We start from the raw sequence: 7522 nt of genomic DNA, 5'->3' as shown, positions 1-7522 counted from the left end.
TTTCAATAGTGATTGTATTCAGGAAAAGTTAGGTACGGAGAGCGAGCGATTTCAACGAAATCAGAACTAAACCCATTTTATTCTTTTATTATTATTATTATTCAATTTAAGAATTATGTTTGAGTTTAAAAAAAGCCAGAATGTTTTAGTCCAAAAAATAAATAAATCATGCCATGGATTGCTTGAAATTAATTTTTTTTATTATATTTATTTTTTCGTTTTGGCTTTGTTTATAGTTTATTTTTTATTCTTGTTCCGTTCTGAATATCATTACATTTAAAGGATTTGTTGTGGAATATTTTGAGTGTATCATAAAATCAGAATAATTATCTCGATTTAGTGATCCCCTACTTATTATTTTATTTTATTTTTTTCTTTGTTCTAATTAGGTCAGGCAAGTAAAATTATCTGTGTCTTGTCCCTTAAATTTATTTATATATATATATATGTATGTATGTGTGTGTGTGTGTATATATATATATATACAGTGTTTCCTCTATGTTGATTAGTTAATGGCGGCCCGCCACGGCAAAATTTTTGCCGCCACGGTAACGTTAGGGCTCTACAGTGCGACCATTTCACTCGCATTTGCGCCTAAATATGTCTGTGTGCGATCATGAAAAGATATTTAGGCGCACTTGTGCGACTGACCCGATCGAAGATTTTTTTTTTTGGCAGCCGCCAAAGCGTTTTTTTCGTCCCGCCAAAGTCTTATTTGACCGGTGTGTAATGTAGATAAACTGCTGCGCTTGTGACAGCTGGGCGCATGTTTAAAAGAACGAGAGAGCGAGAGCGCGCGCCCTCTGGTCGCGTGTGCGCGAGCACTCTCTTTGCGAAGCAAGGTTCCACGTTTTAATGAATGGTTAAACGACTGATCTTTCCAACACTGAACTCACGAGACGTCTGAATCGGTGTATAACAGATCGGTAACACTTTACAATAAGGTTCCATTTATTAAACTCTAGTTATAACTACATTAGTTAACATTAACTTTTAATAAACTGCACTTCTACAGAATGTATTAATTTTTGCTAATGTTCATTTCAACATTTAATAGCCTACATTATTGAAATCAAAAGTTGTATTTGTTAACATTTAGTTAATGCACTGTGAACTAACATGAACAAACAATAAACAGCTGTATTTTTATTAAGATTAATAAAGATGAATACGTTCAGTAACATGTATTGCTCATGGTTCATGTTAGTAATAAACTAATGTTAAATCAAACCATATTGTAAAGTGTTTAAAAAAAATAATTTACAGAACAAATAAGAACGTAAGGTGTGCTTACCCCCTTTAGTACAGCCTATATGGTTAGCTAGATTTAGCCTTAATAAACTACAGCATTTACAACTGAATGGTAGCCTATTCAATTGTAGATGGTAGAAAATAAGACTATTAGTTAAAATAAACTTTTTAATGCTACTTTTTCTCCCTGCTTTTTTATATTGATATGATTATATACCAAAATAATCTATTAAAGAAGGATTCTATCTTACAAAGCTATGAAATCCATAGGTAAAATCACAGCTTTTTTTTTTTTTTTTTAAGTGTTGGCCACCGAAGACCATTTTTGACCCAGGTAAAACCCTGCAGGGCCAACAATGTTTGTGTGCGGACATTCACACTTCAAGCAAGAATCGCTAGTGAGGCACGAAATGTATGAATTTAGTTTTTTTTTTTTTTTTTTTTATGCAATTTATTTATGACAGCCAGTGTAATTGTTTTTCTAAAACTGAAAATATTTAATGTTCATAAGGTAAACTTTTGTCACACAATGTGGCACAGTAATATTGTGTCGTTAAAGGAAAAAAAAAAATTTGGACTGTGCTCCTAAATTTTTTTAATTAGGAGCACAAGTGCTCCTAATAAAACAAGTTACCATAAAGCCCGGGCTGTACGAAAGCCGTCTATCAGCAGTGATTGTTAAAGTGCATGTCGGAGAATCCCGCGGATAATCGCGCGGTTGTTCGGACAGACCTGCCCCCACTGCTAAAAAAAATCCTAAAGGAAACACTGATATATATATATATATATATATATATATATATATATATATATATATATATATATATAATATAGCTGCGAGCAGCGATGGAGGGCCAAAGCCGCCGGCACCGCCACCCTGGCACCAGGATTGCGGTGCCACCGGCTTGGGCCCGTAATCGCTGCTCGCAGCTATATTTTAACTTGTCCTCATTGGCCCAAAACTATTTTAGAGACTTTTTCAACGACATATGAACGATATACAGACTCAAAATTTGGTTAATTCAGTTCATTTACTATAGAACAAAGTACAAACAGCAAAAAACTGTTTGCAAACAGGTTATACATTTAAATGAACAAGATTTTCCTCAAAAGCTTGAACATCAAACTACTCCTACACGTCTTCATTTTGGTGGCCCTAATAACAAAGCAAGAATAAGAAAAGAAAAATGCAAGAAAAAAGAACAGTTGAGTGTTTTCCCATTTAACATTTAAATACACAAAGCAATTAGCACTGAAAGATAGAATCTGTATAAGCAGACAGTTTTGTTTAAAAATCGCTTGTATATTTTTCTAAACATTGTCACAAAGTTATGTTGTGGCAAGTGCATTATTTCCTTTTAAAATAATTTGATAACTTAATGACATGTATCACTATATTCTATAAAACCTTAGTTTGAAATCATTTTTTTTGTACATTTAATAATACATATTTTGCTTTTCTTCTTCTGAAGTCATAATTACAATGTCCTTTTTTTTTTTTAACTAGGAAACTAGGCCTATTTATGATTATTCCTGAAGGCAGCATTAAACTCCTAAAATGTCAGGTGGTGGTGCAACTGTCCGAACAAATAAACAGATTAAGAAAACAATTTAAAATGGTGTCTTAATAATAACAAAATAAAAACTATGCCATCATTTTAGGTTTGAAGCCTTTCATATAATTGTTTTTTATAAATATCAGTAGTTTTAAAGCTGTTGAGATAATTGAGAAACTTTTGTCCGCCATTTGTATATTCTCAAATGTTATTATGAATTTACAAGGTAATAACAGTAAACATGATAATGCATCATCCAGAGGAGCCTAACTGATCTCTTTGGCAGAGTGAAAAAGTTTGTAGAGCTCTTTCAAATACTGATAAAAACTGCTAATTTCAAGTATAGGTAGGTTGGTGGTACACTTTCCATGTCAGGTGGTACAACTACAATACATAATATTTTTGCTGTACCACCTGACATAAAAACTTAAATTAGTTTAAACACTTTAAAATATCATTTAACATCTGAAAATTGTTTAAACACATTGTCTTCAAGAGTGTTGATGTCATTAGAAGTCTTCCCAAGTGAGGCTGGATCCGAACTGGAGCTGCTGTAATCTCTAGTAAAATATGCTGAGCATCCTGAGATAGAAACAAGGAGACAACAGGAGAAAGATTAGCATTGCTGCTGTTCATATTATTTCAGGCAAAAGATGGTCATGTGCACTTTTTACTATTTCATCACATATAGTGCAAGATTATGAGATGTGTTAATTGAATGCTTGGCTAAAGAGATGTGTCTTTAATCTAGATTTAAATTAGGATAGTGTTTCTGGGCCCCAAATATTATCAGAAAGGTTATTCTAGAGTTATTCCCTTACATTCTATTGAATTAATAGGAAATCATCTGATTTTAAAAAGAAAACATGGCCTAACGAGTCAGCATTTTAATATTTGAATACTATACATTCTTGCAATGCAAACGTCCAAAACATTCCTGAGTATTATCAATGTTGAAAACAGTTGTGCTGATTAATCTTTTTGTGTAAACCAATGTAAAAGTTTAATCCATTTTCTTTTTTCTCTCTCCAGGATTCATTGTTAAATAGACCCAACATATACACTACTGTTCAAAAGTTTGGGTTCAATAGAGTAAAAATTAAAAAAAAATCATATTTTATTCAGCAAGGATGCATTAAATTGACCAGAAGAGAGAGTAAAGATTTCTGTTTCAAATAAATGATGCTTTTTTTCTTCTTTCATTCATCAAATAACCCTGAAAAACACAAAAATATGAAGCAGCACTGCTGTTTTCAACACTGATAATAATCTTAAATGTTTCATATATGTTTTTAGTTTTACTTATTCACTTATTCATATTGCTCATACAGTGTCACTTAAGTTTGGATGTCAAAACTTTCTTAAAATAAATTAAACAAATAAATGTAAATGTAAATATGAGAATTTAAAATAACAGATGCATGGTGATGTACAGTAGGTGACAAAATATTGTGAGAAAATGGATATGAAGTTATTTAATGAGCTTCCTCACTTCACCTGTTTCCAACTTCTCTGGCAGCAGCTTTCTTCAGAAATATTGAAGTCGTGGAGCTTCCCTCTGTTGTAGAAGGATTATTTTGTTGATGCTGAAATTAGTGGTCGACCGATATATCGCCGAGGCCGATATATCGGCCGATATTTGGAATTTTTTAGATATCGGCATCGGCCGATAAATCTTTCCGTTTGGCCGATATATTTCAAAACAGTTTGTGACTGTGCATTCGCGCTTTTTTCCACTGACGCGAACAGAGCGAGCATGAATGAACGGAATACACTCGCTCTGCTCCGCCCAGCACCGTAAAACAAGCCACTCAGAAGTGAAGCAGTCAAGCAGACATCTGACAGACACAGTAAATGACCATTCGCATTCGCTTTCTAACCTGACGCTACATTGTGTTACACACAAAAACACTCCGGCATGCAGCACAGTCTATTCAAACAGTACCATGATATGTCAGATCCGCAGCCCAGCGGTAGCTCCAGTGGGGGTCACAGATGTGATATAAACGAATTCAAACAAAACTGAAAACATTTTACCTCACAAACAGTCAAAAATCCTGTGACTGGCTGTTCCTCAGATACGCGCGTTGTTCTCGGGTTGCATTTAAACTAGACGCTGTTTTCCAACGGACTCGCGTGCACGGAAAAGCTGGGTCGCGTTCATTACAGATCAGTTGGTCGCGTGAGGTGGATGAGAAGAGAACACGATGTAATAATATTACATTTAAAAATAAATCCTTGAAAATGTTATTCACTATCTACTGTATTTATTTATCCATGATTGGCGTAATATCGTGTGTAGTATACATTTTCATATGTTCATGTATGTAATGCAAATACATGTGACGGCTTGCAACTATTTAAAGAAACACACAAGCAAAACTAAACACATAAATCATTATTATTTAAATATACTTGAAGTAAAACAACCTTAAAAAAAGGTTATTTAAACTATTTTAAAGTAAATAGTGTAAATAAACTATGTGAGATTTATATTTAACTACTATGTTGTACATAAAATGTATGTAATCTCACATACTATTTTGTCATTATGAATATTCTTTAGATTGGTTCATTAATGATAAATGTTATTTGTTGTAACCTGCAGTAAGCAGCAGTAATTATTTATGTGACTGAAAAAATGACTGCTGCTTACTGCAGGTTACAAATAAATAGTTTTAGTTGCACTAAAACTTTATTTATTGAAGTGTTACCTTACCTTTTTGTTTACATTTTAATTTCTTAGTAAAAAGAATTTTGCATAAATAGTATGTACAATAAATGTTCATTTAGTTTCACCAATATTCATGTCTCTCATTTACTGTATTCACATGTATTGTATCGGCCTCATATCGGCCAATCGGCCAGATTGCTTTCTCAATATCGGCATCGGCATCGGCCATTAAAAATCCCATATCGGTCGACCACTAGCTGAAATCACAGAACTAGTTTTATCAATTTGTGTTTACCATTGAGCTAGTTTCAGCTAATTTTCACACTCCATGTAACGTTTAGTGACGTCATCGAGTACGTTTATGTTAAATACGTTTATGTTAAATAAATTAGCTCACTTCCAAACTAACTTATTTTTTTACAAAACTATCAAACCTCTCATCTACCCATAAGATGTGATTAAAATCCTAAACTTTCATATCAAAAGCTCAAGCTATGAAGTTAGCATAACGTTATCTCTTCTGAAAACGGTTGAGATGCTAACGGACTTTTTCCTAAGACACTAAACCATTTCTATAAAGCAAATATTCAACAGAAGCGTGTCAATTACAAGTACGAGAAGTGTCAAGAACAGTTGTGTGTATTATTTGTGTGATTTTAGAGACTAAACTCACCTGAAAGCAGTGAAAACAACAGCGAGAGACGGAGTTCTGCCGCTTTGTCAGTTGCAGTCAGTGGGGCGGTCGGTGACGCGCCGTTTCCATGGCAACTCATCTCCGCTCCAGTGTTTGAGGGCGACTCGAAGGTTCACGAGCACGCCCATTAAAACGTCAAAGCCACGCAACATTTACAAACATAAACATCTAAAATTATAACCTTACTTGAATAAAATGAACGTATTTCAAACGTACAGTACGGAATACTAAACAAACAATTGAAACAAATAAAATATTTCATAGAAATGCAGTCTGATAAGATGGTAATGAAATTACGGGCCCGTGACGTTGCAGTTCCGTTGCCAGTAAGTCATGAAATTACCAAGTTATTACGAATAGAGTACGTATCTGGAACGTAGTTGGTTATCTTATAACCTTAGGAGGAGGACGTACTGACGACGTTGTGGGTTGGTAATATGATGGTAATGAAATTACGGTCCTGTTACGTTGCAGTTCCGTTGCCAGTAAGTCATGAAATTACCAAGATATTACGAATAGAGTACGTATCTGGAACGTAGTTGGTTATCTTATAACGTTAGGAGGACGTACTGACGACGTTGTGGTTTGGTAATGGCAGTGCTTAATTTGTAAAGTGGGAGGTCCCGGAGCGCAGAGGGGGGGTGGATCCGGCGACTCAAAACGGGGGTTGGAGGTAACGGAACAAAAAAAAAAAATTACACTGCCTACGTAGCTTCTCTGCAGGGGCGGCGCCAGAGAATTTTTAACGCATGTGCTGAGGGGGGTGCTAGATCATTGACGGGGGGAGCTGCGCAAAACTTTAATAATATTCAATTATTTTAATGATCACAATTAAAGTTTTAATTTGATTAAATTGAACAAGCGCAACATTCAGCATTCAATCAACTATTCTAAAAGACGTAGGCTATTATTAATAATAATGTTATTTCAACATAATATCTCATTATTTCGACATAATGTGTGTGCGTGCAACAAGAAAGATGTGCATTTGTAAATCCGGTGGCGCGTGCATTGATTTTTATTAATAAACTAGTGTTTTCTGACAGTGTCGACTGCAAATGAAGTTGATGATCGCCATCTCCGTATAGTGAACGCGCCTAGAGAGAAATGCACATAATGGATTACATAATCAGATAGTACTAGCCTTTTTCGTTTTGAATTATTTCGTTTAAAGACATTTCAAGCTTTGTGTATTTGATGTATTTCTCATGTCTGTGTGAGGCATACACTGAGTTTCGTTAAGTTAGGATGAGATGCGCTCCAGTTAACGTGCAATGCAAGTGACCGCGCGGGCGCCTTCGTCACCTTCCTATTTGCTTCTTATAAATCCAGAATTGGTTGATGAAA

The 7522-nt window shown here is 34.6% G+C and overlaps 1 long non-coding RNA gene across 1 annotated transcript; it reads right to left on the bottom strand.

The window, feature by feature from the left end:
* Positions 1–1719: 1719 nt before the first annotated feature.
* Positions 1720–2017, bottom strand: LOC307166259. The gene is made up of 2 exons (XR_013822611.1): positions 1861–2017; positions 1720–1828 (listed from the first exon to the last, which is right to left on the bottom strand). It is a non-coding gene; the product is annotated as an uncharacterized lncRNA (long non-coding RNA).
* Positions 2018–7522: the final 5505 nt, after the last annotated feature.

This window comes from Squalius cephalus (genome assembly GCF_949319135.1).
Source record: "Squalius cephalus genome assembly, chromosome: 10".
Classification (NCBI taxonomy): Eukaryota; Metazoa; Chordata; class Actinopteri; order Cypriniformes; family Leuciscidae; genus Squalius; species Squalius cephalus.
The sequence above is the reverse complement of the archived record's forward strand: the minus strand, read 5'-3'. Positions and strand labels throughout refer to the sequence as shown.